At 51.0% G+C, this 27758-nt stretch overlaps 1 long non-coding RNA gene across 2 annotated transcripts; it reads left to right on the plus strand.

The window, feature by feature from the left end:
- The first annotated feature begins 1992 nt into the window (after window positions 1-1992).
- LOC150061153 (uncharacterized) lies at window positions 1993-16580 on the plus strand. 2 transcript variants are annotated; one of them, XR_016536202.1, is made up of 4 exons: window positions 1993-2168; window positions 3085-3208; window positions 14281-14376; window positions 16370-16580. It is a non-coding gene; the product is annotated as an uncharacterized LOC150061153 (long non-coding RNA). The 2 variants fall into 2 exon arrangements; XR_016536203.1 differs by lacking the exons at window positions 1993-2168; window positions 3085-3208 and adding exons at window positions 4412-4580; window positions 5730-5866.
- Window positions 16581-27758: the final 11178 nt, after the last annotated feature.

Consider the following 27758-nt stretch of genomic DNA (forward strand, 5'->3'; position numbering starts at 1 on the left):
TGGGCCAGCAAACGATTCCTCCATGCCACCCTGGAGCCTGCAACTGCACCCCCATGCCCAACCCAGAGCATGGACTCCAAGGCCAGGCCAAGGCCACAGAAGCAGACCCTACGGGACGGTGTCCTGGTCCAGACACTTGGCGGCTGTCCCATTCACCGGTCTCTCCAGGGGGGAAGGGTTAGATGCAGAGCCCTGGACTGAAAGGAGCTCTACCAGGAGCCAGTGGGAAGAACAGCCATAATAAAAGACCTGTTGGGGTGGGAGTGTGGTTGAGGCATGAGAAAGGCGGGGCTTGTGGGTGGCAGAGCATGAGGGGGAAGGAATTAAAGCCAGGACGTGAGTGGGGTAGGCATTGTGGCCTGCAAGGGAGAACACGAGAGGGGTGGGGCGAGAGCCAGGAAGTGAGCTGTACAGGGGCAGGGCTTGTGAGGGAGGGGGTGGAAGGGGTGGGCAAGGACAGGAAGTGAGTGGTGCAGGGGCGGGGCTTGTGAGGGAGAGGGTGGGAGGGGTGGGCAAGGGCAGGAAGTGAGCGGTGCAGGGGCGGGGCTTGTGAGGGAGAGGGTGAGAGGGGTGGGCAAGGACAGGAAGTGAGCGGTGCAGGGGCGGGGCTTGTGAGGGAGAGGGTGGGAGGGGTGGGCAAGGGCAGGTAGTGAGCGGTGCAGGGGCGGGGCTTGTGAGGAGAGGATGGGAGGGGTGGGCAAGGACAGGAAGTGAGTGGTGCAGGGGCGGGGCTTGTGAGGGAGGGGGTGGGAGGGGTGGGCAAGGACAGGAAGTGAGTGGTGCAGGGGCGGGGCTTGTGAGGAGAGGGTGGGAGGGGTGGGCAAGGACAGGAAGTGAGCGGTGCAGGGGCGGGGCTTGTGAGGGAGAGGGTGGGAGGGGTGGGCAAGGACAGGAAGTGAGCGGTGCAGGGGCGGGGCTTGTGAGGGAGGGGGTGGGAGGGGTGGGCAAGGACAGGAAGTGAGTGGTGCAGGGGCGGGGCTTGTGAGGGAGAGGGTGGGAGGGGTGGGCAAGGACAGGAAGTGAGCGGTGCAGGGGCGGGGCTTGTGAGGGAGAGGGTGGGAAGGGTGGGCAAGGGCAGGTAGTGAGCGGTGCAGGGGTGGGGCTTGTGAGGGAGAGGGTGGGAGGGGTGGGCAAGGACAGGAAGTGAGCGGTGCAGGGGCGGGGCTTGTGAGGGAGAGGGTGGGAAGGGTGGGCAAGGGCAGGTAGTGAGGGGTGCAGGGGCGGGGCTTGTGAGGGAGGGGGTGGGAGGGGTGGGCAAGGGCAGGTAGTGAGCGGTGCAGGGGTGGGGCTTGTGAGGGAGAGGGTGGGAGGGGTGGGCAAGGACAGGAAGTGAGCGGTGCAGGGGCGGGGCTTGTGAGGGAGAGGGTGGGAAGGGTGGGCAAGGGCAGGTAGTGAGGGGTGCAGGGGCGGGGCTTGTGAGGGAGAGGGTGGGAGGGGTGGGGCAAGGACAGGAAGTGAGCGGTGCAGGGGCGGGGCTTGTGAGGGAGGGGGTGGGAGGAGTGGGGCAAGGACAGGAAGTGAGTGGTGCAGGGGCGGGGCTTGTGAGGGATAGGGTGGGAGGGGTGGGCAAGGAGAGGAAATGAGTAGTGCGGGGCGGGGCTTTTGAGGGAGAGGGCGGGAGGGGTGGGCAAGGGCAGGAAGTGAGCGGTTTAGGGGCGGGGCTTGTGAGAGGGCGGGAGGGGTGGGTAAGGACAGGAAGTGAGTGGTGCAGGGGCGGGGCTTGTGAGGGAGAGGGTGGGAGGGGTGGGCAAGGACAGGAAGTGAGCGGTGCAGGGGTGGGGCTTGTGAGAGGGAGAGGGTGAGAGGGGTGGGCAAGGACAGGAAGTGAGCGGTGCAGGGGCGGGGCTTGTGAGAGGGAGGGAGGGTGGGCAAGGGCAGGAAGTGAGTGGTGCAGGGGCGGGGCTAGTGAGGGAGAGGGTGGGAGGGGTGGGCAAGGGCAGGAAGTGAGTGGTCTGCAGGCAGGGTGAGGACGCTGACCTGGGACTGGTGAGAACAGGCTCAGGGGCCGTTGCCCTCCTCTGAGAGGATGGTGTTTGTTCTGAGGCCTACAGAGCTGGGCGGGGCCCTTTCAGTCTGTTCCCCTGAAGGAGGCTGTCACTACCCAGATGCTGCTTGTTTGAGCAGAAAGCCGACTCTTGAGGGCGGAGACAAGCGGTGCTTCCTCCCAGGTCTGTACCACGCACGGTATGGGCGGGTGTTGGCTGTGAAAGTGTGGGGAAGTGGGGGCCTGCTCCTGCCTGTCCCCTTTCTGAAGTGGCTTTGGCCTGGCTAGGGCCAAACCAGACCTCTGGAGCCAGCTCCCAGTCAGCGGTGAGCTTTCAGTCTAGGCAGGCCCAGGGCATGGGCGTGTGGTGGCTGTGAAAGTGTGTGGAAACGTGGGGCCTGCCTCTACTTGTTTGTCCTTTGTCCTTTTTCTGAAGTGGCCTCAGCCAGGCTAGGCCCAAAAGAGGCCTCTGGAACCGGCTCCCGGGCAGCGGTGAAATTTTAGCTGTTGCTTTCAGTCCGTGCAGGCCCAGGGCATGGGTGTGTGGTGGCTGTGAAAGTGTGTGGAGAAGTGGTGCCTGCCTCTTCCTGTTTGTCCTTCGTGCCCTTCTGAAGTGGCTTTGTCCAGGTTAGGCCCAAACCAGGTTTCTAGAGCTATCCCCCAGTCAGGGGTGAGCTTTTAGCTGGTACTTTTAGTCTATACAGGCCTAGGGCATGGTTGTGGGGTGGCTGAGGCAATGTGTTGAGAACTGGGGCCTGCTTCACTCTTTTTGGTATCTTTGGTCATGCCTGATGTGATTTTGGTGAGTTAGGTTCCAAAATAGGCTATGGCTCCAGGTCTGACTTGCGGTCACAGCTGTGTCTATTCAAACTCTAGTTGGACCTCTTCTGTGTCAAGGCCTTCTCTTTAGTCTTTTGATGATATGAGTCCAGTCCAGCCATGAGTTTAAGCCAGTTCAGAGTTGGATCCTTCCTCGAGTCTGCCAGGTCCACATATAGGCCTACCCCAAGTTGGCCTCATAAGGAGCTTGGTGGGGGTAGCAGAAGGTGGGAGCAGAAAGTGTGGTCAAGATGGATTTTCCTTGTTTTTCCTTTTGTCAGACATACTCCAGATCCTGGTCAGCAGAAGACAGCCTCCAGGATGCTGAGCCTTTGTTCTTCAGAGACTTCCTTTCACTTCAGGCGCTGTGACACAAAAGTATGAAGAGTCCAGAAGCTTGGAATCGTAAGTATAGGATCTAGATGTACACTCCAGTGTAGGATGGGTCGGGTGGACCCCAACAAATCTTGCTCCCAGCTCATGTCTTGGATAGGGCATGGAGGTTAGGGTGTGAGGGGATGTGTGGAAAGCATTGTTTTTGCCAGGTGCCAGTGGCTTATGCCTGTAATTCTAGCTACTAAGGAGTCCAAGATCTGAGATTTACACTTCAACCCCAGGCCTGGTAGGAAAGTCCTTGACGCTCGTTATTTCCAATAATCACTAAAAAGGCTAAAGTGGAGCTCAAGTAGTAGACACTAGCCTTGAACAAATAGCTCAGGAACTGCATCTAGGGTCCTGAGTTTAAGTGTCAGGACTGCACAGACTGTTTTCATCAACATAGATTGTTTTCATCACATAGGTTTGGTACATATTTTATTAGGCATACAAAAGTATTTTAATTTCTGTTGGTGAATTCCTGTGGTATGTGTTCCAGGGTCTCTCACAAGCTAGACAAGCACCTCAGCCTTTGATTTTCATAAATTCCAGCCTTTGATGCATGTCGTCTTCCTATGACGGTAGACACTTTGAGGAGAAAATGAACAGTGTCAGGGTAAAATGTGGAGAGAATGGAAACTTGGGATTGTGAATGGTCTGGATGGACTCCATTAGAACTTGTTCTGGCGAACTCATACCTTGCCCAGGCTAATGGCCTCTCTCCTAGTGTGTATCAAGTTTTCATCTATACATTCATATCCATCCTGGGGCCTGGAGAAGGGGGTGAAGGCATGTGTGAGGAAGGGCAGACTCTCCCTTCCTTCCTGGTCAGTTGATGCTTATCAGAACAACTCTCCCGTGCCCCATCCCCCCTGGCCCTCTCCAGCGCCCCAGTCCCCCCCGGCCCTCTCCCGTGCCCCATCTCCTATGGCCCCTAACCAATGGCTCTCTCCCTGTGTCCCTGTGGCAGCAGGTGAGGGCGGCACCCTGTGACCCTCCCTGTGATGCCCTTGCTCCATGGCGTCAGGTGAGGGTGGCAGAGGCTTGTGGCTGTGACTTGGTGTCTCACCGGGACTCCAGCAGACTGACCAGCAGACTGGCCAGAGGAGGAACTGTGGTTCCAGGACCTAGGGCGGCTCGAACCCCCTGGGGCGCTGGGTTTTCGCAGCACAACCTGGACTACAGGAGGCTCTATTCCACTCAGGCTTTTCATCTATGCAAACCCGAGGTCACCCCTGCACCCCAGTAGGAGCCCCTCCTAGAGGCCGGGGCTTCTAAAGGACGCGGGGAAAGAAGGCCAGGCTGTGGACCCTGCGTGCAAGGGTTGACACATGTGATGTGGACACCGACACCACTAAAGACAGAAGGGGGCTAGGGAGAACTTGGAGAAGTCTACACACAAGTGAGTTTCCAAGAGGGCACCCTGTGCTAACAAGGAGAAGGTTGCAGGGGTTCAGGTTGAAGTGTGGAGGCATGGGTGAAAAGAAATGGAAGACTAAGACTGTATGTAAACCTATTTATGAGGGAATAGACACTGAGGAGAATATCCCACTTATGTGTGGAAATTTGTCGGAGCTAGTCAACTGTCTTTTTTTTTCTTTTTAAACTGAGAATCGATTCCAGGACTTGACACTCTCTAGATAAATGCTTTTGCCATTGAACTACATCCCAGCCCCTTGGTGAGATGTTAGTTGTATCCCTTGGAACCAGGAGGTGGCTGCAGCTAGGACTCGACCATTCCAGGCAAAAGAAATCCAATTGTTTGGGAAAATAAACTATGAGGACTATATCTTCACCCACTTCTCCCTGGGAACTGGAAAGGAAAAGGAAGAAGGTTTGATGGTTAGGAAGGTCCCTGCTTTCAGGGCATCAGGAGGACACTTAACGGCTATGTTTTCCTGAAGAGGTTCCTAGAGATCCTCTTCCTGAAAGGGTTTTGCTTGGCTTGAGCCATTAGCAACCCAGATTCAGAAGTACCCCATCTGGCCCAGGACTGAGAGAAGGAGCTGCATAGTGTAAGGGAAAGGAAGGCCTTATATAGCTTGCTTTAATTTGGCAGATATTTTGTGGGAAATGTGGGCTAGAAGTAAACCTCACCTAGGACTATGGCACCTAGGACGGTGACAATAGTCCTGAATCACTGCATCATCCATTTCAGCCCAGCAGATTTGGGACTTTGAAGTGTGTGTGTAGGGATTTTTGCAAGGCTATTTCCTCTTTGTCAAAGGTGGAGGGGAATCAGGCTGAGATGAGCGTCTAGCACAGGGGTCTGACACATTAGCTGCCCCCAGAAGTGCTCATAAGGAGGGAAAGCAGCAGGAAGCAAAGCTATTTTTACTGCATGATAAGCTCAGAAAAGGTAGTTCATTGTTCTGAAGGTGATTGGTAGTGGGCCCCGTCTTTGTCTTCTGGGAGGCACCTGAAGCATTTCTTTATAGAGCTCTTCATCTTGCAGGGACAGGAGGGATGCTGTTGTAAAAAGAGCATCCCTGAATACTGGACATTGACCAACCCCAGCGGACCCATCCAGGTTAGTTTTTGGCTCCAACAGTGTGCATCCCCACTTCCATGGGCTGAAGAGAAAGCAGAACACATTAAACTTGGAGCATGTAGGACACTGCAGCAGTGCTGTCTGCGCACCTGGATACAGTTGATTCTGAAGCTGCATCTTCTCATTCACAGACAAGAGTAAGTTACATTCTCCTTTGTTTAATTTTTGGTTTTCTATGATTTGTATCCAAGATGATTGTAATCAACGGGAAGTGACTGGTCAGTCTCTGGGTTAGGGATTCTGAGGTTTTAATTTCATTTAAAAAACCACACAGAGAGAATAAGAATTGCAGTTGATGGTTTGGGAGTGGTCTGAGAAAGACAAGTCCTTCTTCTGATGGTTCAGCAACTTTAGGTATGTCTCAAGCAGTCACTGCAACAGCAAATCAACACTTTACCTGCCAATTCTGCAACACAGGTCTGCCCAGCCAGTGCTACCTCACGCTTACAGCTGGTATCATTGGTACCCAGGTTGCTCCTGAAGACAAATGTGTCTAGGGGCCAACAAGAGGTTGTTTAGGCAGGTGATACCTCAGTAGGACACTCTGTGTTCAGACAGGTAATGCTCTAGAAGAGCACTGTGTGTTCAGGCAGGTGATGCTCTAGTACGGCACTGTGTGTTCAGAGAGGTGATGCTCTAGTAGAGCACTGTGTGTTCAGGTAGGTGATGTTCTAATAGAGCACTATGTGTTCAGGGAGGTGATGCTCTAGAGGGCTCTATGTGTTCACGTAGATGATGCTCTAGTAGGGCACAGTGTGTTCACTTAGGTGATGCTCTAGTAGAGCACTGTGTGTTCAGGTAGGTGATGCTCCAGTGGAGCACTGTGTGTTCAGGTAGGTGATGCTCTAGTAGAGCACTGTGTGTTCAGGTAGGTGATGCTCCAGTAGAGCACTGTGTGTTCAGGTAGGTGATACTCTAGTAGGGCACTGTGTGTTCAGGTAGGTGATGCTCTAGTAGGGCACTGTGTGTTCAGGTAGGTGATGCTCCAGTAGGGCACTGTGTGTTCAGGTAGGTGATGCTCCAGTAGACCACTGTGTGTTCAGGTAGGTGATGCTCCAGTAGAGCACTGTGTGTTCAGGTAGGTGATGCTCCAGTAGAGCACTGTGTGTTCACGTAGGTGATGCTCCAGTAGAGCACTGTGTGTTCAGGTAGGTGATGCTCTAGTAGAGCACTGTGTGTTCAGGTAGGTGATGCTCTAGTTGAGCACTGTGTGTTCAGGTAGGTGATGCTCCAGTAGAGCACTGTGTGTTCAGGTAGGTGATGCTCCAGTAGAGCACTGTGTGTTCAGGTAGGTGATGCTCCAGTAGAGCACTGTGTGTTCAGGTAGGTGATGCTCCAGTAGAGCACTGTGTGTTCAGGTAGGTGATGCTCCAGTAGAGCACTGTGTGTTCAGGTAGGTGATGCTCCAGTAGAGCACTGTGTGTTCAGGTAGGTGATGCTCCAGTAGGGCACTGTGTGTTCAGGTAGGTGATGCTCCAGTAGGGCACTGTGTGTTCAGGTAGGTGATGCTCCAGTAGGGCACTGTGTGTTTAGATAGGTGATGCTCTAGTAGGGCACTGTGTGTTCAGGTAGGTGATGCTCCAGTGGAGCACTGTGTGTTCAGGTAGGTGATGCTCCAGTAGAGCACTGTGTGTTCAGGTAGGTGATGCTCCAGTAGAGCACTGTGTGTTCAGGTAGGTGATGCTCCAGTAGAGCACTGTGTGTTCAGGTAGGTGATGCTCCAGTAGAGCACTGTGTGTTCAGGTAGGTGATGCTCCAGTAGAGCACTGTGTGTTTAGATAGGTGATGCTCCAGTAGAGCACTGTGTGTTCAGGTAGGTGATGCTCCCAGTAGAGCACTGTGTGTTCAGGTAGGTGATGCTCTAGTAGGGCACTGTGTGTTTAGGTAGATGATGCTCCAGTAGGGCACTGTGTGTTCAGGTAGGTGATGCTCTAGTAGGGCACTGTGTGTTCAGGTAGGTGATGCTCCAGTGGAGCACTGTGTGTTTAGGTAGATGATGCTCCAGTAGGGCACTGTGTGTTCAGGGAGGTGATGCTCCAGTAGAGCACTGTGTGTTCAGGTAGGTGATGCTCTAGTAGGGCACTGTGTGTTCAGGTAGGTGATGCTCTAGTAGAGCACTGTGTGTTCAGGTAGGTGATGCTCTAGTTGAGCACTGTGTGTTCAGGTAGGTGATGCTCCAGTAGAGCACTGTGTGTTCAGGTAGGTGATGCTCCAGTAGAGCACTGTGTGTTCAGGTAGGTGATGCTCCAGTAGAGCACTGTGTGTTCAGGTAGGTGATGCTCCAGTAGAGCACTGTGTGTTCAGGTAGGTGATGCTCCAGTAGAGCACTGTGTGTTCAGGTAGGTGATGCTCCAGTAGGGCACTGTGTGTTCAGGTAGGTGATGCTCCAGTAGAGCACTGTGTGTTCAGGTAGGTGATGCTCCAGTAGGGCACTGTGTGTTTAGATAGGTGATGCTCCAGTAGAGCACTGTGTGTTCAGGTAGGTGATGCTCCCAGTAGAGCACTGTGTGTTCAGGTAGGTGATGCTCTAGTAGGGCACTGTGTGTTTAGGTAGATGATGCTCCAGTAGGGCACTGTGTGTTCAGGTAGGTGATGCTCTAGTAGGGCACTGTGTGTTCAGGTAGGTGATGCTCCAGTGGAGCACTGTGTGTTCAGGTAGGTGATGCTCCAGTAGAGCACTGTGTGTTCAGGTAGGTGATGCTCCAGTAGAGCACTGTGTGTTCATGTAGGTGATGCTCCAGTGGAGCACTGTGTGTTCAGGTAGGTGATGCTCCAGTGGAGCACTGTGTGTTCAGGTAGGTGATGCTCCAGTAGAGCACTGTGTGTTCAGGTAGGTGATGCTCCAGTAGAGCACTGTGTGTTTAGATAGGTGATGCTCCAGTAGAGCACTGTGTGTTCAGGTAGGTGATGCTCCCAGTAGAGCACTGTGTGTTCAGGTAGGTGATGCTCTAGTAGGGCACTGTGTGTTTAGGTAGATGATGCTCCAGTAGGGCACTGTGTGTTCAGGTAGGTGATGCTCTAGTAGGGCACTGTGTGTTCAGGTAGGTGATGCTCCAGTGGAGCACTGTGTGTTTAGGTAGATGATGCTCCAGTAGGGCACTGTGTGTTCAGGAGGTGATGCTCCAGTAGAGCACTGTGTGTTCAGGTAGGTGATGCTCTAGTAGGGCACTGTGTGTTTAGGTAGGTGATGCTCCAGTAGAGCACTGTGTGTTCAGGTAGGTGATGCTCCAGTAGAGCACTGTGTGTTCAGGTAGGTGATGCTGTAGTAGAGCACTGTGTGTTCAGGTAGGTGATGCTCTAGTAGACCACTGTGTGTTCAGGTAGGTGATGCTGTAGTAGAGCACTGTGTGTTCAGGTAGGTGATGCTCCAGTAGAGCACTGTGTGTTCAGGTAGGTGATGCTGTAGTAGAGCACTGTGTGTTCAGGTAGGTGATGCTCCAGTAGAGCACTGTGTGTTCAGGTAGGTGATGCTCCAGTAGGGCACTGTGTGTTCAGGGAGGTGATGCTCCAGTAGGGCACTGTGTGTTCAGGTAGGTGATGCTCCAGTAGGGCACTGTGTGTTCAGGTAGGTGATGCTCCAGTAGAACACTGTGTGTTCAGGTAGGTGATGCTCTAGTAGAGCACTGTGTGTTCAGGTAGGTGATGCTCTAGCAGATCACTGTGTGTTCAGGTAGGTGATGCTCTAGTAGGGCACTGTGAGTTCAGGTAGGTGATGCTCCAGTAGAGCACTGTGTGTTCAGGTAGGTGATGCTCTAGTAGAGCACTGTGTGTTCAGGTAGGTGATGCTTAGCAGAGCACTGTGTGTTCAGGTAGGTGATGCTCCAGTAGAGCACTGTGTGTTCAGGTAGGTGATGCTCCAGTAGAGCACTGTGTGTTCAGGTAGGTGATGCTCCAGTAGAGCACTGTGTGTTCAGGTAGGTGATGCTCCAGTAGAGCACTGTGTGTTCAGGTAGGTGATGCTCTAGCAGAGCACTGTGTGTTCAGGTAGGTGATGCTGTAGTAGAGCACTGTGTGTTCAGGTAGGTGATGCTCCAGTAGGGCACTGTGTGTTCAGGTAGGTGATGCTCCAGTAGAACACTGTGTGTTCAGGTAGGTGATGCTGTAGTAGAGCACTGTGTGTTCAGGTAGGTGATGGTCTAGTAGAGCACTGTGTGTTCAGGTAGGTGATGCTCTAGCAGAGCACTGTGTGTTCAGGTAGGTGATGCTCCAGTGGAGCACTGTGTTTTCAGGTAGGTGATGCTGTAGTAGAGCACTGTGTGTTCAGGTAGGTGATGCTCTAGTAGAGCACTGTGTGTTCAGGTAGGTGATGCTCCAGTAGAGCACTGTGTGTTCAGGTAGGTGATGCTCCAGTGGAGCACTGTGTTTTCAGGTAGGTGATGCTGTAGTAGAGCACTGTGTGTTCAGGTAGGTGATGCTCCAGTAGAGCACTGTGTGTTCAGGTAGGTGATGCTCCAGTAGAGCACTGTGTGTTCAGGTAGGTGATGCTCCAGTAGAGCACTGTGTTTTCAGGTAGGTGATGCTCTAGTTGAGCACTCAGTGTTCAGGCAGGTGATGCTCTGGTAGAGCACTGTGAGTTCAGGTAGGTGATGCTCTAGTAGAGCACTGTGTATTCAGGTAGGTGATGCTCTAGTAGAGCACTGTGAGTTCAGGTAGGTGATGCTCTAGTAGAGCACTGTGTATTCAGGTAGGTGATGATCCAGTAGAACACTGTGTGTTCAGGTAGGTGATGCTGTAGTAGAGCACTGTGTGTTCAGGTAGGTGATGCTCTAGTAGGGCACTGTGTGTTCAGGTAGGTGATGCTCTAGTAGAGCACTGTGTTTTCAGGTAGGTGATGCTGTAGTAGAGCACTGTGTGTTCAGGTAGGTGATGCTCTAGTAGGGCACTGTGTTTTCAGGTAGGTGATGCTCTAGTTGAGCACTCAGTGTTCAGGCAGGTGATGCTCTGGTAGAGCACTGTGAGTTCAGGTAGGTGATGCTCTAGTAGAGCACTGTGTATTCAGGTAGGTGATGCTCTAGTAGAGCACTGTGAGTTCAGGTAGGTGATGCTCTAGAAGGGCACTTTGTGTTCAGGCTGGTCCTGCTATTATAGGGTTCTCTATGTTCAGGCAGGTGATATCCCAGTAGTCTACTCCTTGTCCTTTAAGGGATCCCTGAGGAGGTGATTTTTGAGTTGTAAAGATGAGGGTGCGGAGTAGAAAATATTCATAAACTCATCAAACATTCTCTGACACCTACCCAGTGTTAGGAACAGGTGTCTGTCTTGGTCTTCTATTCACCCATAGTGTACAGACCCAGCAGGATGCAGGCACATCCTTGGCCCCATGCTTATCTTTCCTGAGGGGAGTAGAAGCTTCCCAAAGGAGGGACTTTTTTGTGTGCCAGTCCTGGGCCCTGAAGTCAGGGCCTGGTCATTGTCCTTGGGCTTTTTCAAGGCTAGATCTCTACCACTTGAGCTATGGCACCACTTCTGGCTGTTTTTCTATGTGTGTGGTATTGAGGTTTGTGCATGCTAGGCAAGCACTCTTCCACTAGGTCAAACTCCTGGCCCAGGGGGACCTTTTGATTTGAGCCCTTGATGTCTGATTTGTACCTAGTCTTAATTCCTTTTTCTCATATAGATAAACTGAGGCTCTAGAGAAGTAGGTGGCTAGCTTGATACACACAGCTACTTCAGGGCTGGGCTGGGAAAGTACAGCAGAGTCCATGAATGTGGGGAGAGATTGTTGTTTTGGGAAGAGGTCATAGCAAGGATAAAAGCAGAAGAGTTACAGGATTAGAGAGTTCCTTAAATAGAGATCACTGTCGTTCCCCCCCCACACCCATTGGATCTAGAGGGCAAAAGGTACCCTGTAGACAGAAGAGTAAGATTTTCCTTCATATGCACAAAGCAAAGTGTATATTAAGGAAAACGCCCACATTTTATGGCCCCCCCACAAGAAAAAAGTGAGCAAAGGCCATAATCATGTAAGAAAGGTAAATGGGTTAAAAAGGAACAAAATTTCAAAAGTATACGTTGGTGAGCACTTGCCTAACATGTGTGAGGCCATCTACCTCCAAGACTGCAAGATACTGTGTGGTAAATGTCAGGTAAGTTGGAGTTGGGATGTAGGTTAAGGAATTAAGGTGGTTAGGTGTCTGGGATCACGGTAGGGTTTATAGTTGTTAGAGTTACTATTGTTATGGTTGGTATGGTTTAAGTTAGAGTTCGGTATAGGGTTGTTGATGTTAATGGTAGGGTCTGGATTTGCTTCAGGGACATATACCCTTGACATGTATCATGAGCCACCCACCAGTCTTAGGCCTTATCCTAAGCCATTTGTTAACGCACATCCATTCCATAGAATAAGTGTGTTCCTAACACATTTCAGCAACCCTAACGCATCCCTCAAAGCTAGAGAAGGAAGGAATGTGCTTAAGGAATATGGTGTTGAGGAATCGAGGAAAGGAATAGGGTTTTAGTGGCAGGGGTGGTGGTTATGGTTATATTTGTTAGGGTTGCTGTTTTTAGGGATGGTATGATTGAGGTTAGGGTTCAGGTGTAGGATTGATATGAACGGTAAGATTAAGCTTGGGTGATATTTAGGTTACTCAGAGGGAGTTAGAAAATTAACTTTGTAGTTATGGTTCAGAAATAGGTTAGGGAAGGTGTTGGGTTTTCTATTAGGCTTACATAGTAGGTTAATAACTTAAGGTTAGTGTCCAGTGTTAAAGATGGCGAATTGTGTTTAGTGAATGCGATAGGGTTGTGGATCTGATGAAGTTAGGAGTTGTGGAAAAGATTAGCATTTGGATTAGGAATGGGTCAGGTTTAAGGTCAGGGCAGAATGTAGTGAATCTGGCAGACAAAGTGTGAGGTTGGGAGTACAGTTGAAGAACATGTTCTATGAAGGACTCAGGAAAGGTTGAGGGTTAGGGGCTGTGTGAGGAAGAACTTTATGGGATGGGTTAGGGTTATGGATATTTTATGGAGCAGTCTTCAGCGTAGGTTAGGGAACAGCCGAGGATCAGGGAACATGTTTCACATTTTTAAATTTAATTTTATATTTTTTTATTAAAGAATTTATTAACATTGATTTTTACATCATATTTCAAATGATGTGTTTAACAAATAAGTATTCAAGAAGGGAATCTCTCTATATAATCACTGGCACTTAGATTTTAGAACAAAATTAAAATTAGGCTAAGGGTTTGTATGTCATAGATATATATTAATCTATGCAATACAACATTATGCCTATAGAGTCATAGTTATGTCTATGTAGTTGTGTTTATATTTCCAATACCGTGTCCATAGCATTGGGTATGCAAATATTGAGTCCTCGCTCTTGTACTGTTTGGATCTAATAGCCACATATTAAGCTTTTCACATTTTTATGTCTTCCTCTGATAGGCACCAAAGCCCTTTCCACAGGAATTTTGAGATCACCTGCATTCTCCCCTTTTTTCTTTTCTTTCTTTTTTTTTGCATTCTTCCCCTTTTCAACGGCTCATCTTTGAGAGCAGCTGAGCTTATGGCTGGGAGACTGATTGCTAGTGTGTCAGGTTTGCTAATAGCCCCTAACGTTGTTTTTGTTTTTTCATCACTTGACTAGAAATGTTGCAGCAGGTGAACCTTCCTCACTCAGAGCTGTCCTGTTTGTTTGTTTTTTCCTTCCTCTCCCTCTCTTCCTTCCTTTCTTTTTTTTCTTTCTTTTTTTTTTTTTTTGGTGGGCTGCGGGGCTTGAACTCTGGGCCTGGGCAGTGTCCCTGAGCTCTTCAGCTCAAGGCTACCGCCCTACCCTTGAGCCACAGTCCCCTTCTTGTTTTCTAGAGGTTAATTGGAGATAAGAGTCTCACTGTTTTTAGTGCCCAGGCTGGCTTTGAACCTTGATCTTCAGATCTCAGCCTCCCAAGTAGCGAGGATGACAGGTGTGAGCCACTGTGCCCAGCATTCTTCCTCCCCATCTCTGTGGTGCGGACTCTTCCACTGGAGGTTGACACAGACAGGCTGACATTTCTCCTGTCCCAGAGCCCCAAGAACCCACGAATCCCTCAGATAAGCATTCAGTAATTTTGTTTTTGCCAGTCCTGGGTCTTGAACTCAGGGCCTGGGCACTGCTCTTGGGCTTTCTCAAGGCTAGAGCTCTACCACTTGAGCCACAGCACCACTTAAAACCTTTTCTGTGTATGTGGTACAGAGGAATTGAACCTGGGACTTCACGAATGCTAAGCACGCACTCTACCGCTAGGCCAAACTCCCAGCCCTAATGTTTGCTTTTGTAATTTTCTCTTTCTGTAAATGCTTACACTAGTACTACTTTTCAATTAATAATACTCTTTTTGTGACATCTGGTTTTTGTCCTAATAGGGTCTTCAAACTTACCTCATCAGTTAGCATTCCACAGTTTCATGCTTGATAACGTCTCTCCTAATTATTTAAAGGTTGCCTAGTGAATTCTTTGTATCTCAGAGAGAATTTCACATTTCATGGCCTTAGTAGACTCTAGAAAAACATCTGATTTTTGATGAATGCCTTATCTTTCTTTTGGCATTATTTCCTTGCTCCTTTCCAGGCCAGTTGGTTTACTCAACATTGGAGAGACTTGTTGTCCTCACGCCCTGATTCAGGTATTCATTATGAACCTGGACTTCACAAAGATACTGAAGAGGTAAGACTTTTATTCATGGTCATAAAATTGTGGATTAGTTTATTTTCATAGTGACTGGACTTTTAGAGCTTTCTGTCATAAATTGCCAGAATAAGGAAATACTAAATACTTTCCTGTGTATTCTGGGCTACAAATTAGAATCACTTAAGGGCGTGTGTGTGTGTGTGTGTGTGTGTGTGTGTGTGTGTGTGTGTGTGTCTGTCTGTCTGTCTGTCTGTCTGTCTGTCTGTCTTGTCCGTGTGTCTTGGGGCTTGAACTCAGAGCCTGGTTGCTGCCCTTGAGTGTTTTTCCTTCTCAAGAGTCCTGCTCTATGTAGCTTTCTTGATAGTTCATTGGCGCTAAGAATCTCACAGACTTCCCTGCCTGGGATTGACTGTGAACCACGATTCTCAGGTCTCAGCCTCTCAAGAAGCTGGGATGACAGCTGTGAGCCCCTGAGACCTGGCAGGAGTGTTTAAGAAATGTGCAAATGCTTGGCGACATCTTCAGTTATCTGTGTTCAGGTGGCCTGGGTTGGGGTCTGGACATTTGCTCCTTTCCTTTCTCTTCCCCTCTCCCTTCCCTCCTTTCCTACTGCCTCAGTCTGCCAAGGCAGACACACCTTCTATGCCTAGCTGCTGGTACTTTAGAAACACTTGGTTGGGGATTTTAACCTACAGATTTAATTTTCAGCACTGGTTTGATAAAAAGGGAGTTGGGACTAGAGCAATACTGCAGAAAGTCATTGGGATCAGTGTGTGTATGCACAGACAAATTTCAGCAGTCTTTCTCTTTGGCCCTGACCTATTTCCTTTTCTCCACTTAATAAAGAAGTGAGGGATGCCCATAAGTAAATGAACCACTGCCCAAATACATTGTTATTCTTTTCTGTTATCCTTTCTCTCCAGAACCTCACTTTGCTTTGTCAGCCTGAGTGCTTCAGGCTGAACTTTTTGCTGCTTGCTATATTTGTAGGCCCAGAATCTTCTGAAAAAGATTCTTTTCTCTGGAAATTTCTGAAAGGCCTTTGAAAGTTCAAGTCACACTGGGCACATGGCCTAGTGGTAGAGTGCTTGCCTAGCATGCATGAAGTCCTGAGTTCCATACACAGAAAAAGCTGGAAGTGGTACTGTAGCTCAAGTGGTAGAGAGCTAGCCTTTAGAAAGCCCGAGGACAGTGCCCAGGCCCTGAGTTCAAGATCCAGGACTGGAAAAAGAAAAAAAAAACCTCCAAGTCATTGTAAAGAACTGGATATTCAAGACAAATATTAATAAATAATGAGTTAATTTATTTTCTTCTCATTTTAACCTTTTTTTTCCCTGGGTCATAGGGCTTGAACTCAGCTTGGGTGTTATCTCAGAGCTCTTCAGCTCAAGGCTACCACTCCTTTGAGTCTCAGGTCCTTTTGTGCTTGGGCTGGCTTTGAACCTTGTTCCTCAGATCTCAGCCTCCTGAATAGCTAATATTACAGGTGTGAGCCATGTGCCCAGCCATTTCAACCTTTTTATTAGTGTATTTTCATTGTACAAAAAGGTGTCATTATGGAATTACCATACTTAATATACTTTGGTTAAATTTACCTCTCTTATTTCTTTTCTTATGCCCTCCCTCATTTTAAATAATAGCAGGCTTCCTTACTCGCTTTTCATACATGCACAGGAACCAGTTTGCCTGGACTTGCCTTCCTTCACACTGTCCCTGTACCCCTCTGCTTGTTCCCACTCTGCTGGTTCTGTTTTGCACTTGAGTGCACAGGTTATCCACCCCTCTGTTCTACCCTTGAGCACGTATGTTACCCTTCACTGTAATGTGACTATGGAGCTGGGGGGTTCTCTACACAGCCCTCATGGGGCACTTCTCAACCTTAGTTACCTAAGGTGCCCCATCCTCTGTCAGATGTAATTCATTGGGGGGGACATATCCTGGAGATGGAAATGTTTCCAAGTGATGTAATGCTCACCTCACAAGGAGAATGGTGGGGGTGCAGAGACTCCTAGCTGTTCTTACTTGACAGGATAGCGGTGCCCAAAGGAGCAGAAGAGCAAGAGAGAAGCATCCCATTTCAGCTGCTTTTACTGCTAGAGAAGATGCAGGACAGCCGGCAGAAAGCATTGCAACCCGTGGAGCTTGCATACTGTCTCCAGAAATACAATGTGCCATGTAAGATACTCCTCTAAGCAGTGGCTCCTGCCTGCTTATATAAAGAGGGTGGAAGCCAGAGAGAAATTGTGGGAGGTAGAGGAAAGGTAAGGGGAGAAGAAGAGAGTGAGGGAGTGGGGGAGAGGAGGGAGGAGGGACAGCTGAGGGGAGGGAAGATGGAGGAGGAGAGAAGGTTCAGATGTGCAGTATTCTCTGATGCCATTGAGAATGATCAATTCTCAGCTCATTCTATCATCACTTCAGCTCAGTGATTCAGTCCTCCTCTAGTTCACTGTGATTCTGATCCTTTGTGTGTGACTGTTGACTTTTTTTGAGGTGTCATGTCTTTTCATACCTGCTGTGTTCCTATGTTAAGATTTGCTCAGCTGTGTGCCTGTGGCTCACGCCTGCAATCCTGCCTACTCAGGAGGCTGAGATCTGAGGATCAAAGCCAGTCCAGGCAGAAAAGTCCCAATGAGACACTTTATCTCCAATAAACTACTCAGAAGAAGCTGTAAGTGGTGCTGTGGCTCCAGTGTAGCGTGCTAGCCTTGAGAACAAAGGCTCAAAGACAGTGAATGTCCAGGCCCTGAGTTCAAGGAAAAAAGATTTACTCATTTAAACTCAATTTGTAGTTTGGGATTTTGATTGTCTGAAAAATTTCCATTGAAAATTTGTATTCTGACAGAAATGCGTATTATCTGGGTTGATAACCCATTTCTGCCACTCCTGAGTTTGAACTCAGGGCCTGAGCACTGTCCTTAGACTTTCTCAAGGCTAGAGCTCTACCTTGAGCCTCAGCACCACTTCCAGCTTTTTCTATGTATGTGGTACCAAGGAATCGAACCCGGGTCTTTGTGTATGCTAGGCAAGCACTCTACCACTAGGCCAAACTCCCGGCTCTGATAATCCATTTTTTACACTGGCTTAGGGATATAACTTAGTACTAACAATCTCATTGAGTCAATAACTGACCAAATACTTACAATAAGTAAAGTTCAGTTGGTATGTGAGAACTGATGTCCTTATATAATACAGCAGGAGACTGGAAGAATAAAAGATGACTGGGTGCCAGTAGCTCATGCCTGTAATTCTAGGTAATCAGGAGGCTGAGATCTGAGGATCGCTATTCAGAGCCAGTCCAGGCATGAAAGTCCACAGGACTCTTACTTCCAATTAACCACCAGAAAACTGGAAGTGGGGTTGTGGCTCAAGTGGTAGAGCACTAGCTTTGAGCTGAAGAGCTCAGGGACAGTGCCCAGGCCCGGAGTTCAAGTCCCATGCCTCTCTCTCTCACACACACACACACATACACAAAATAAGTAAAGAATTGCTATGGCAAGAAAAGCTAGGGATAAAGAAGGCAAAAAAGAAAGTAGAGTAAATGTATAGTAGAATGCTTTGTAAGTGTAAGATAGGTAAAATGAAAAGAAAAACTACAGAGAATGACCATTTTAAAAAGGGATAAAGGGTGAAACATTAAAAAGAAAGTCAGACACCTGTGGTTCACGCCTGTAATTCTAGCTACTTGGGAGGTTGAGATGTTAGGATCACCATTGAAATCAGCCAGGTAAGAGAGTCCATGAGACTCTTAGCTTCAATTAACTACCAAAAAGATCCTGGAAATGGGGCTGTAGCTGTAGTTGTAGAGTACTAGCCTTGAGCCAAAAACCTCAGGGCCAGTGCCCAGGCCCTGAGCTCAGCCTGAAGAACCAGTCTTAAAATTTTTTTTTCTTAGAATGAATGCGTGTTGGTTTATAATGTTTCCTTTTAAGTAGCTATGAGATTCTCCAGGTCAAGGACTTTTCTCTAGTACCTTTGAAGTACCAGTGCCTAGCACAGAGCAGTAACAAATGCATGGCAAAACATGCTTCCTTCAAGACTAGGGCTGGGGAAGGCGGGATAAATCACTGAGAGCCTTGTCTTCTTCCTGCCTGAAGGGCAGTATGAACTCTTTGCTGTAATCGCCCATGTTGGGATGGCCGACTTCGGTCACTACTGTGTTTATATATGGAATGCAGTGGGTGGAAAATGGTTCTGCTTCAGCGACTCCAATGTTGGCAGGGTGAGGGTTATCATCCACACGTTCTCTTGTTCTGAAGTAGCCATCGCTAGTAAATCCTCAGCAGAGTTGAAGACACAGTATGGCCTTCTATTTTGTGTGTAGGAGCTGGGGAGTTCTGTGGTTCAAAGCCATTCTTTATCTAGATTTAATGCTTTTTTTTCTAGTCCTGGGGCTTGAACTCAGGGCCTGGGTGCTATCCCTAAACCTCTTTGTGTTCAAGGTTAGCACTGTAGCACTTGAGCCACAGTGCCATTTCCAGCTTCTTCTGAGTAGTGTATTGGAGTCCCACTGACTTTCCTGCTTGGGTTGGCTTTGAACCACAGCCTCCTGAGTAGCTAGGATTACAGGCCTGAGCCACCAGTGCCCAGCTGGTTTATTGCTCTCTAAGAGTCTGCTTGCTTCAGTGTTTAGGTTTCTGGTCCTGTGGGTCCAGTGCCTTGATGTTTTATGTTCTGTAGGAAACTTGTGAAACGAGGAATTAGAAAGATGCAAAATAAAATTGGGGGGATAAGTGTAAGAGTTTAAAGATGAGTGAGGACATTACAGAGGGTATTGTTATACAGGGCATCGTGTCACCAGCTGTCATCACAGTGGGCTTCTTTATAGGAGTCTAATGGGCAGATTACAGAGCCCTGTATTCCCTGAATACTTACTAGCTACCAACTAGCTGCTGCTGTCATCTGTGTGTGTTCTTCCAGGTGTCCTGGGAAGACATCCAGTGCACGTACGGGAGTCATTACTACCGCTGGTAAGAGAAGCACATGCGTGACAGGGTGCGTTGGGTTCTTAGAACTTTATGAAAGTTGCATGGATGAATTATTGCCTTTCTTCTGAGCATTCCCTAGTTACTAAACCATTCTGTCCATCTTTCAACACATCCCGTTACAACATACTTTTCTGAGAATGAAGGCTTCAGCAGTGCTCAGGTATAAGTATCTTCTGTAACTATGCCCATGTGGTTTCTGGCCTCTTTTTACCTCGTCCTAATTTAACCTCTGAGCAAAGGCCTCCTTGTGCTTTCATAATCATGGTCTTCTCTACTGTGCAAAGCCTTTACTGATGCACTCAAGCAGATTGGTAGGAAATCTTATTTGTTTTCATTGCTTCTTGAGCATGTCTCCGAGCATGCCTCCTTTATTACTTCCAAAAAATTTTTTTGCTTATATGACTCCCCCCACCCCATTAGACCATGTACTCTTTCTTTTTTTAATTTTTGGTGCTGGTTCTGAGGTTTAAAGTCAGTCCTGGGCATTGTCCCTGAGCTTTTTTGCTCATGCTAGCTCTCTACCACACGTCTGCTTTGGAGTGGGTAATTGGAGATAAGGCATTAAAGACTTTCCTGCTCTGCTGGCTTTGAACATAAATCCTTAGGTCCAAGCTTCCTGAATCACTAGGATTACAAGTATGAGCCATGGTGCCTAGCAGACCAGGGGACAGGACCACTCTTCTCATCTTTCCCAGTCTGGCATAGCGGCATGCAGTCAGTAAACATCAAGACATACTTTTAATGGCTATGGAGGTGAAACTAGAGAGAAAAGCTGAAGAAAGTTAAGGCAGAGAGGTTTTATCTGTGCCCATGGTGGCACAGGCAGTGGTACTGGAGGGCATACTCAGCCACAGGGGAGGCTTGATTAATTCAAAATTAATGGATTAGGTGGTGTTTATGTTTGATGCTCTCCTCTAACCTACTTTTCCTGTTTTTCTTTCATTTGTCCTGAGCATTTCTCTTAGGTACCTGTTAATAGCTAATTTTGGCTTATTGACTCCTCTGTGATTTAGAACAGGGGTTAGCACACTTTACATGACCATGGCTAGAGAGAAAGAACTTCAGAGTTTGTGGGGCACAGTTTTTGTATCTGTTACCCACTTTGGCCATGAAACACATCAGATGCCATAGACAGTAAAAGAATGAGTGAATGAATATAATTGGCTGTGTTCCAATAAAAGTTGTTTTCTAAAAACAAGGTTGAAGTTGGCTTATTCTCCCACTCTCATAATTGGCCTGTCCCTGATTTATTATTTCATTTATGTATTTATTTGTTTATTTTTGCCAGTTTAGGCTCTTGAACTCAGGGCCTGGGCACTGTCCTTGCACTTTCTCAAGGCTAGAACTCTACCACTTGAGCCACAACACCATTTCCAGCTTTTTCTGTGTATGTGGTACTGAGGAATGGAACCCAGGGCTTTATGCATGCTAGGGAAGCACTCTGCCACCAGGCCACACTCCAGGCCCCTTATTTTATCTTATTTAATTTGCTGGTCATGGGTCTTGAACTCAGGGCCTGGGTGCTATCCCTGCACTTCTTTGTATTCAAGACTAGAGCTCTACCACTTGAACCACAGTGCAACTTCTGGCTTTTTCTGAGAAGTTTATTGCAGATTAGAGTCTCACAGATTTTTCTGTCCAGGCTGGCTTCAAACTGCGATCCTCAGATGTGAGCCATCTAGCATCAGGCTGGCTGTGATTTGTGCTAACAAGAGCGTAGAAGTGACTATTCCAGGTCACTGTTCTCTCCTTGATGAGATGGATGGTAGGTGATGGGTAGATGAAGATTTGTCAACTCACAAGAGTCTAGAAGTGACTTTCCCAAGTCATTGTTCTCTCCTTGATGAGATGGATGGTAAGTGATTGGATGAAGACTTGCTCCACTAGCCTGGAAGCTTGCTGACCCTCGTTCCTGCTGTCTTTTCACCGCAGATGTTTAATTTTACTATGCTCATAAATCTCTCTTTTTAGGTGGGAAACTGCATATCTTCTGGTTTATATGAAGAGTGGAGGCAATGGAAATACTTCAGACTTTCAGAGACTGACACATTCATTTCCTTTTCTGTCCTGGGATCTGCTAAGTCTTCTAGGAGACTAAAATGAAGAAAAAATGATTTAAACAATTACATAATAATTTAAATCTTAGGTTATAACCATGAGTGATTGCTGATGTGATTTGAAGGAGGGTTGTCTCTCAAGGTCATGTGACAGGAGTCTGGTCCCTTGTATAGCAGTGTTGTGGGGCATAATCTTGTGAGTGGTGAGGCTTGTGCAGGGCATCTGGCTCATGCTTGTAATCCTAGCTACTCAGGAAGCTGAGATAGTTCAAAGCCAGATAGGGTAAAAAAATCCATGAGACAGACTTTCAACTGACAACAGAAACAAAAAGCTAGAAGTGGAGCTGGAGTGGTAGTGGGTGAGGCTTGAGTGAAAAAGCTGTAGGACAGCACCTAAGCCTGAGTGCAAGGCCTAGTGGTGTGACCCAAGCAAACAGTTTCTTTCAGCTTAGGCCCCCATTGTAGGGTCTCCAAAACCCTTGAGAATACCACCGCCATCTGGAGAGTAAGCATTCTTCACAGGAGCCTGTGGAGGACATATCTTATTCAAACCATCTCATTAGTGAAATAGGCACCATACGCAAATAAAATTGTTTCTCTCTAAAGGAGTCTAGAGTGTACAGCTTAATATAGGGGTAATGAAAGAACATAAGATGCAAATAATTAATGCTCTAGAAATTGGAAAGAAGGGCCGGGAGTTTGGCCTACTGGTACAGTGCTTGCCTAGCATGCACAAAGACACGGGTTCCTCAGTACCACACACATAGAAAAAACCCAGAAGGGTGTTTAGGCTCAAGTGGTAGAGCTCTAGCCTTGAGAAAGTTCAAGTAGTCAAGCCCTGAGTTCAAAGCCAGGACTGGAAAAATAAAAGAAATTGTAAAAAAGCTTGGATTCCTTCTTTAGTAGAAATCTTGAGGCTGTAGAGAGGTCTAGGGGTTAGGATAGTCCATATACTCAGAAAATACAAAGACACTTCTGAGAGGGTCACAGAAATCCACAAACCTAGGTTAGGGTGAGAGAGTCAAGTCACAGAGGAGAGGACGGTGAGCACAGGCTCAGCACGCCCTCTGGTGGTAAGTGGACCTCACTGCACCACGGAGGGGAGGAGATTTGTGAGCATTCACCCAGTTTGCCCTCTGGTGGTAAGCGGAGGTCACTGCACCACAGATTGGCCTAGGGCTGTGATCATTCACCCAGAGCGCCCTGTGGTGGGAAGAGGAGCTCACAGCTCCACGGAGGGGTCAAAGGCAGGGATCATTCACCCAGAGCACACTCTGGCGGGAAGTGAAGCTCACTGCAACATAAAGGGGAGGAAGTTTGTGAGCATTCACCCAGAGCACCCTCTGGTGGGTAGTGGAGCTCACTACTACACGGGGTGGGGGGAGGCGGTGACCCTTCACCAGAGCGTCCTCTGGTGGGAAGTGGAGCTCAATGCAACACGGAGTGGGGAGGCAGTGAGCATTCACCCAGAGCGCGCTGTCTTGGCAAGCGGAGCACACTGCAACATAGAGGGAAGGAGGGTGGTGAGCATTAACCCAGACAGCTCTCTGTTGGGAAGAGGAGTTCATTGCACTATGGGGTGTGGGGGAAGGCAGTGAGCATTTGCCTAGAGAACTCTCTGTTGGGAAGAGGAGCTCTCTGCACCACGGAGGGGAGGAGGGCGGTGCGCATTCACCCAGAGCGCCCTCTGGTGGGAAGCGGAGTTCACTGCACCACAGGGCGGGTGTAGGGTGGTGAGCATTCACCCAGAGTGACCTCTGGTTGGAAGTGGAGATCACTGTACGACGGATTGGACTAGGGTGGTGAACATTCACCCAGAGCACCCTCTGCTGGGAAGTGGAGTTCACTGCACCACGGGGCGGGGGGGTGTAGGGCGGTGAGCATTTCCCCAGAGCGCCCTCTTGTGGGAAGGGGAGCTCACTGCTCCACGGATTGGACTAGGGTGGTGAACATTCACTCAGAGCTCCGTCTGGTGGTAAGCGGAGGTCACTGCACCACGGATTGCTCTAGGGCTGCGAGCATTCACCTAGACCACCGTCTGGTGGCTAGCGTAGCTCTCTGCACCACAAAGTGGAGGTGGGTGGTGAACATTCATCCAGTGCACACTCTGGTGGCAAACGGAGCTGAGTGCACCATGGAGGGGAGGAGGGTGTTGAGCATTCACCCACAGCTCCCTCTGGTGGGAAGCAGAGCTCATTGCACCACGGAGGGGTGTAGGGCGGTGAGCATACACCCAGAACGACCTCTGTTGGAAAGCAAAGCTCATTGCACCACAGGGGGGGGGTGTGAAGGTGGTGAGCATTCATGCAGAGGGCCCTTTGGTGGTCAGCCGAACTCACTGAATCACAGAGGGGTGAAAGGAGGTGATCATTCACCTAGAGCGCCCTCTGTTGGGAAGATGAGCTCATTACACCACGGAGGGGAGGAGGGTGGTGAGCAGGGGCCCAGCACACCCTCTGGTGGGAAGATGAGCTCACTACACCACAGAGGGAAGAAGGGTGGTGAACAGGGGTCCAGCACACCCTCTGGTGGGAAGATGAGCTCACTACACCACGGAGGGGAGGAGGGTGGTGAGCAGGGGTCCAGCACACCCTCTGTTGGGAAGATGAGCTCACTGCACCACGGAGGGGAGGAGGGTGGTGAGCAGGGGCCCAGCACACCCTCTGGTGGGAAGATGAGCTCACTACACCACGGAGGGGAGAAGGGTGGTGAACAGGGGTCCAGCAAACCCTCTGGTGGAAAGATGAGCTCACTACACCACGGAGGGGAGGAGGGTGGTGAGCAGGGGTCCAGCACACCCTCTGGTGGGAAGATGAGCTCACTGCACCACGGAGGGGAGGAGGGTGGTGAGCAGGGGTCCAGCACGCCCTCTGGTGGGAAGATGAGCTCACTACACCACGGAGGGGAGGAGGGTGGTGAGCAGGGGTCCAGCGCGCCCTCTGGTGGGAAGATGAGCTCACCACACTAGGGACGGGAGGAGGGTGGTGAGCAGGGGTCCAGCACGCCCTCTGGTGGGAAGATGAGCTCACCACACTAGGGAGGGGAGGAGGGTGGTGAGCAGGGGTCCAGCACACCCTCTGGTGGGAAGCAGAGCTCACCACACTAGGGAGGGGAGGAGGGTGGTGAGCAGGGGTCCAGCATGCCCTCTGGTGGGAAGATGAGCTCACTACACTAGGGAGGGGAGGAGGGTGGTGAGCAGGGGTGTAGCGCACCCTCTGGTGGGAAGATGAGCTCACTGCACCACGGAGGGTAGGAGGGTGGTGAGCAGGGGTCCAGCACGCCCTCTGGTGGGAAGCAGAGCTCACCACACTAGGGAGGGGAGGAGGGTGGTGAGCAGGGGTCCAGCGCGCCCTCTGGTGGGAAGATGAGCTCACTGCACCACGGAGGGGAGGAGGGTGGTGAGCAGGGGCCCAGCACGCCCTCTGGTGGGAAGATGAGCTCACTACACCACGGAGGGGAGGAGGGTGGTGAGCAGGGGTCCAGCGCGCCCTCTGGTGGGAAGATGAGCTCACTACACCACGGAGGGGAGGAGGGTGGTGAGCAGGGGTCCAGCGCGCCCTCTGGTGGGAAGATGAGCTCACTACACCACGGAGGGGAGGAGGGTGGTGAGCAGGGGTCCAGCACGCCCTCTGGTGGGAAGATGAGCTCACCACACTAGGGACAGGAGGAGGGTGGTGAGCAGGGGTCCAGCACGCCCTCTGGTGGGAAGATGAGCTCACTACACCACGGAGGGGAGGAGGGTGGTGAGCAGGGGTCCAGCACGCCCTCTGGTGGGAAGATGAGCTCACCACACCACGGAGGGGAGGAGGGTGGTGAGCAAGGGTCCAGCATGCCCTCTGGTGGGAAGATGAGCTCACTACACTAGGGAGGGGAGGAGGGTAGTGAGCAGGGGTGTAGCGCGCCCTCTGGTGGGAAGATGAGCTCACTACACTAGGGAGGGGAGGAGGGTGGTGAGCAGGGGTCCAGCACGCCCTCTGGTGGGAAGCAGAGCTCACCACACTAGGGAGGGGAGGAGGGTGGTGAGAAGGGGTGTAGCGCGCCCTCTGGTGGGAAGATGAGCTCACCACACCACGGAGGGGAGGAGGGTAGTGAGCAGGGGTCCAGCGCGCCCTCTGGTGGGAAGCAGAGCTCACTACACTAGGGAGGGGAGGAGGGTGATGAGCAGGGGTCCAGCGCACCTTCGGGTGAGAAGATGAGCTCACTGCACCACGGAGGGTAGGAGGGTGGTGAACAGGGGTCCAGCACGCCCTCTGGTGGGAAGCAGAGCTCACTACACCACGGAGGGGAGGAGGGTGGTGAGCAGGGGTCCAGCACACCCTCTGGTGGGAAATTGAGCTCACTACACCACGGAGGGGAGGAGGGTGGTGAGCAGGGGTCCAGCATGCCCTCTGGTGGGAAGATGAGCTCACTACACTAGGGAGGGGAGGAGGGTGGTGAGCAGGGGTCCAGCACGCCCTCTGGTGGGAAGATGAGCTCACCACACTAGGGAGGGGAGGAGGGTGGTGAGCAGGGGTCCAGCACACCCTCTGTTGGGAAGCAGAGCTCACCACACTAGGGAGGGGAGGAGGGTGGTGAGCAGGGGTCCAGCACACCCTCTGGTGGGAAGATGAGCTCACTACACTAGGGAGGGGAGGAGGGTGGTGAGCAGGGGTCCAGCACGCCCTCTGGTGGGAAGATGAGCTCACTACACTAGGGAGGGGAGGAGGGTGGTGAGCAGGGGTGTAGCGCACCCTCTGGTGGGAAGATGAGCTCACTGCACCACGGAGGGTAGGAGGGTGGTGAGCAGGGGTCCAGCACGCCCTCTGGTGGGAAGCAGAGCTCACCACACTAGGGAGGGGAGGAGGGTGGTGAGCAGGGTTCCAGCACACCCTCTGGTGGGAAGATGAGCTCACTGCACCACGGAGGGGAGGAGGGTGGTGAGCAGGGGTCCAGCACGCCCTCTGGTGGGAAGATGAGCTCACTACACCACGGAGGGGAGGAGGGTGGTGAGCAGGGGTCCAGCACACCCTCTGGTGGGAAGATGAGCTCACCACACTAGGGAGGGGAGGAGGGTGGTGAGCAGGGGTCCAGCATGCCCTCTGGTGGGAAGATGAGCTCACTACACTAGGGAGGGGAGGAGGGTGGTGAGCAGGGGTGTAGCGCACCCTCTGGTGGGAAGATGAGCTCACTGCACCACGGAGGGTAGGAGGGTGGTGAGCAGGGGTCCAGCACGCCCTCTGGTGGGAAGCAGAGCTCACCACACTAGGGAGGGGAGGAGGGTGGTGAGCAGGGGTCCAGCGCGCCCTCTGGTGGGAAGATGAGCTCACTACACCACGGAGGGGAGGAGGGTGGTGAGCAGGGGTCCAGCGCGCCCTCTGGTGGGAAGATGAGCTCACTACACCACGGAGGGGAGGAGGGTGGTGAGCAGGGGTCCAGCGCGCCCTCTGGTGGGAAGATGAGCTCACTACACCACGGAGGGGAGGAGGGTGGTGAGCAGGGGTCCAGCACGCCCTCTGGTGGGAAGATGAGCTGACTACACTAGGGAGGGGAGGAGGGTGGTGAGCAGGGGTCCAGCACGCCCTCTGGTGGGAAGATGAGCTCACCACACTAGGGACGGGAGGAGGGTGGTGAACAGGGGTCCAGCACGCCCTCTGGTGTGAAGATGAGCTCACTACACTAGGGAGGGGAGGAGGGTGGTGAGCAGGGGTCCAGCACGCCCTCTGGTGGGAAGATGAGCTCACCACACCACGGAGGGGAGGAGGGTGGTGAGCAAGGGTCCAGCATGCCCTCTGGTGGGAAGATGAGCTCACTACACTAGGGAGGGGAGGAGGGTGGTGAGCAGGGGTGTAGCGCGCCCTCTGGTGGGAAGCAGAGCTCACTACACTAGGGAGGGGAGGAGGGTGGTGAGCAGGGGTCCAGCACGCCCTCTGGTGGGAAGCAGAGCTCACCACACTAGGGAGGGGAGGAGGGTGGTGAGCAGGGGTGTAGCGCGCCCTCTGGTGGGAAGATGAGCTCACCACACCACGGAGGGGAGGAGGGTAGTGAGCAGGGGTCCAGCGCGCCCTCTGGTGGGAAGCAGAGCTCACTACACTAGGGAGGGGAGGAGGGTGATGAGCAGGGGTGTAGCGCACCCTCTGGTGGGAAGATGAGCTCACTGCACCACGGAGGGTAGGAGGGTGGTGAGCAGGGGTCCAGCGCGCCCTCTGGTGGGAAGCAGAGCTCACTACACTAGGGAGGGGAGGAGGGTGGTGAGCAAGGGTCCAGCATGCCCTCTGGTGGGAAGATGAGCTCACTACACTAGGGAGGGGAGGAGGGTGGTGAGCAGGGGTGTAGCGCACCCTCTGGTGGGAAGATGAGCTCACTGCACCACGGAGGGTAGGAGGGTGGTGAGCAGGGG

Source organism: Megascapheus bottae, chromosome 7, assembly GCF_031878675.1.
Source record: "Megascapheus bottae isolate mThoBot1 chromosome 7, mThoBot2.hap1, whole genome shotgun sequence".
Taxonomy (NCBI): domain Eukaryota; kingdom Metazoa; phylum Chordata; class Mammalia; order Rodentia; family Geomyidae; genus Megascapheus; species Megascapheus bottae.